Raw genomic sequence first — 4,675 nt, forward strand, 5'->3', positions numbered from 1 at the left:
TAAGGATCTACAGGGAAAAAAGATCATCAGTGTACCATAGGAAAAAAAAAAAACAACAGAAACTAAGACATCTAACTTTATTTTAAGACTAAATCATAGACATTTATTAACATTTCAGCTTCGTTTAACTAAATTGTGGCAGGTGTTGTACATTCTACCGGGTGAAGTTTTAAACATTTGAGAATCAGAGAAACTTCATGTCTGTCTAAAGTGTGTTCGCATTGCATATTTTACTCGTGGAGGGAAAAGCACTGCTGTTGAGGGCTGTGACCTCTCACCTTTGTCGTCGGGCAGGTAACGGAACTCCATGGCTTCGCTGACCTCCTGGTCGGTGGGGGCGACGCAGCTGCATGCGTACGGTCACCGGTGAGAGGAATGGACGTGTTGCAGTAGGGCGGCGTGCGGAACACGATTGGCCACCTGCCGGTGGCACGTCCGCCTGCGAGAAGCTACCCTTGGCCTCCCAGTTCTGACAGAAGAAGCGCACCTCAATGGTCATCTGCAGAGGAGGGAGGATGTGGAGGGATGAGAGGGTGTGCGATAGAAAGAGATGCTATGGGTAAGGTTTGTGACCAGCATGGAATGAGGAGAATGAACACAGAATGAATGAAATGAATGAAGAATGAATGAGGGTGAACAGAATGAATTAGGGTGAAAGAATGTCGGGGGGGGGGGGGGAATGACATTAGTCATGAACAAACACAACTGGCATCACTCAGGTTTGCATGTATCCTTACAAAACATGACACGGGAACAAACAAAAAAAAAAGCCCCAAATCTTCCCAAACCAACCTTTCTGGACTTTATCACAGAGCAGGAAGATCTCATCGCCGCCTTTGACGCTGCCGCTGTTCTTGTGACGCGACAGATGCGCAGCTCGGCTGTGTTAGGGGCTCCTGGGGAGATCATGAGGAAGGTCAAAGGTCAGTAGGCAAGCAAAGGGAAGGTAGCCAAGGAGAAACATGTACACACTCTGGTGGATTTCCCAGTCTGAAGAATCTGGGGGAAAGGTTGCTTGCTGAAGAGATAAAGATCCTCAGCAGTGGCCTTTTGAGGTGATTTTACTAGCCTGTGACTCAGATCATCTCTAATCATTAATGTTTCATGACTCATTTGGAGAAAACAGTGGCACATTCACATAAATAAGTATAAGTAATGTGCATAAAGACTCCATATACATATCTATCTGTATATACCCATACAGATAGAGAGATATATTATATATATATATATATATATATATATATATATATATATATATATATATATATATATATATACACACACACATACACACACACACACACAGTCTAGTCCTCCCATTGTGAGCGAAGGACATATCAGATGATTTGCACTTGCACGGCTCTGATGGTAAAGACATGAGACCAACTATTTCACCATATTATGTCTTGATCATGCAGACAAATCTGAAAAGTCACAAGCCTGAGATTAAAAGAAGAAGCTGAGAGAACTGGGCTCCCCACAGAAGTGGGCAGGACCAAAAAACACCTTCCTCTTTTTCAATGTTCGAGAGGGACTCGGACGAACCAGGAAGAGGTACGACTCAACAAAGGAACAGCAGCGCCATATATATAAATAAATAATAGATCACACCCTTAAGGTCCAAGTGTGTGTTTCACATGACACACACACACACACACACACACACACACACACACCTCCTAGACCTAACAAAGGGTGTCCTCTCACTCATTCTAGGAACTGAGAGTTTGTGTTATCTGTTACTACGGCAGCCATGGGGTTAAAAACGGTGTTCGTCTCAAACTCTTTCTGTCACGGACTTCCTGTATGCAAGCCCCATGACGCGAGCGAAAGTGAGAGAGGAGAAGGAGCCACCTTCGTTTCCTGTAGTTTGCGACCATAGAGACCACAGTACCGTGTGTAGACCATCACGCTGCTGCTGCTGCTGCTGCTGCTAAAGCTGCACCCCCCCCATCACTAACACCATGAGTGGAGCAGGCCGAGAATATTTAAGTGATAGGGTCGAAGAGACTTTATATGTCATACGATGACGGCACTAGTGTCATGGGCATGTGGTGCACTCACTGTTGTCGTAGATGGGGTTGGAGACGATGGGATTCAGGGCAATGGTGAATTGGCCGCTCTCGTCCTGCAAGTACACTTGGAAACACAGACGCACCACGTTCAGGTCATACTCTTCTGTTTGCAAAAGCTGCTCCTGCGGAACTGTGGACAAACACAGGGGAGAAACAGATGGACACGCATTCGTGGTTAATGTACATGAACAGTACGTTGTATAGTGCATGTGTGTGTAACAGCTAATGTTATCATTGATTTGCTAACGTTGATCCTTTTGACTAGTCACTGTAAAAAAAGCCCTTTGCTGTATGCAAACAAAGGCAGAGAACGAGAATGCGATGGAAAGGGGAAGAGGTTAGAACAAGAGATGTGGGAGTGAATGAAGAAGACATGATCTATATACGGCCAGAGAGTGCAACAAGCAGACACACAAGGCAAACACTGAATCTCGAAGTCTCCAGCTGGTGTTGGACTCGTGACTCATAGGTAACACACAGCCAGAAAAAGTCTGCAAATTTGCAAACATATTTTCAAGAGGTGTCACTTCAATCAGCCCACCTCCCCCATGCGCACACACACACAGAGTGCGCTCACACATATATGCACACCCACGCCCCCACGTGCACATCGTCAACGAGGTTGCGGATGGTCACACCCACACTCTCTCTCTCTCTCTTTCTCTCTTTTCACTGTGTGTCTCTCTCTCTCTCTCTCTCTCTCTCTCATTTCACGCCGTTGCCATGCCACCCACGCGGTGCGACACGCCGCCCAAGCGCAGTGATGTCAGAGCAGGTGGAAACACGGGCCCTCTCGCTCTCAGACGGCTCAGACCTGAGAAAGGAGAGCAGCCCGGGGGCCGATGACGATTCTCCGACCGAGGAGGCCCACAGGTCTGACGTCTCCTGCTGCCTCTGCCAAAACCACAGGCACAGAAGGACCCGGCAGGGGAGCAGAGGAGGAGGAGGAGGAGGAGGAGGACAGGGAGGAGGACACGGTGGAGGAGAGTAGCTGACGAGAGTGAAAAAGAAAGAATGAAGTGTGTGTGTGTGTGTGTCTGTGTGTGTGTGTGTGTGTGTGTGTGTGTGTGTGGGGGGGGGGGGGGTAAATGATTTGAGATGGTGAGGAGTGTGGTCAAATGAAAAGAAATTAGAGAGTGTATGAGAGTGGGGTTAGCATGGTGATGGTGGAGCGAAGACAAATCTGTTTGTGTGTGTCTGTGTGTGTGTGTGTGTGTGTGTGTGTGTGGGGGGGGGGGGGTAAATGATTTGAGATAGTGAGGAGTGTGGTCAAATGAAAAGAAATTAGAGAGTGTATGAGAGTGGGGTTAGCATGGTGATGGTGGAGCGAAGACAAATCTGTGTGTGTGTGTGTGTGTGTGTGTGTGTGTGTGTGTGTGTGTGTGTGTGTGTGTGTGTGTGTCTGATAGAGAAAAACACTGAGGTGCAGATGGCCAGAAGATGCAGGTGGGTGAGGGTTTGGGTCGAGGTTAGTGTGGGTGGGTGGGTTGTTGAGATGCAATGTGCGTGGCATGCATATGAGCAGTCACTGGGGACAGGGTGAGAGAGAGAGAGAGAGAGAGAGAGAGAGGGAGAGAGAGAGAGAGAGAGGGGAGAGAGAGAGAGAGAGAGAGAGAGAGAGTGAGAGTGAGAGAGAGAGTGAGAGAGAGAGGGTGAGAGAGAGAGTGAGAGTGAGAGAGAGAGAGAGAGAGAGAGAGTGAGAGTGAGAGAGAGTGTGTGTGAGAGAGAGAGTGTGTGCGTGAGAAAGAGGAACAGCAGGTGTAAAGCCTCCATGTTGTCAGCACCTCACCACCAGCAGTCCCTCCACAGTGGCTCATGACTCACCCCTTCTAACACATCTCCCAGTTTCTAAATGGCAGCCAGCTACTTAGCATTGCTAACCAGCACCTGAGCCTGTGCAAAGGTCCACAGCACCTGGTACTAAGTCACGACTACTGATCCTGGACATTCACTACGCTAGACCAGCAATACCTGCTCTGCTCATCCAGTTAGCTTTCAACGCCAGTCATAGGGTTGACAAATGTTATTTTCTCCTAGATACTATGTCAGCTGACAATTAGAGAAAAATACATTGTTACTGGAATGCTGCAAATTCAATTAAGTAATTGCCTGCTTGTCAAGAGATCGCTTTGCGGTCATGATATTACGCTTGTAGTATCAGGTTGACATATCAGTCAGGATGACATCTGAATGAGATCATCTCTATTGGTTTGACTTCCGGTGACTTTCAGTAAAAACACAGCGACTAATATCAAAACCTACTACACTTTCTACATCAACAGTGGGCAAAAATCGACGGGGGACGGGGGGACGGGGGGGATCAGGGTTTCTTTCCCCTGGTGTTCACAAGTAGCTCTTTCACAGAGCGAGATACTCCACATATCACATATTATAGGGAAGTGAGACTGCTCTACTTTCACAGCAGAAGTTTGAGAGCCATATTTCACAAACCACATAACAAGAGGAAGAGCACTCTACAAAACACAAACCACTGATGTTCCTCTGACACCCCTGATACTTTATACTTTGCTTCATACCCCCACGCCCTCTCCTATAGATCAGACACACTAACGTGGTTTGTCACGATCACATTCCAG

General features: G+C 47.4%; 1 pseudogene; it reads right to left on the reverse strand.

Moving 5' to 3' along the window:
- Positions 1–278: 278 nt before the first annotated feature.
- LOC122132746 lies at positions 279–2,317 on the reverse strand (annotated as a pseudogene).
- Between the last annotated feature and the right edge of the window lie 2,358 nt (positions 2,318–4,675).

Source organism: Clupea harengus, unplaced genomic scaffold, assembly GCF_900700415.2.
Source record: "Clupea harengus unplaced genomic scaffold, Ch_v2.0.2, whole genome shotgun sequence".
Classification (NCBI taxonomy): Eukaryota; Metazoa; Chordata; class Actinopteri; order Clupeiformes; family Clupeidae; genus Clupea; species Clupea harengus.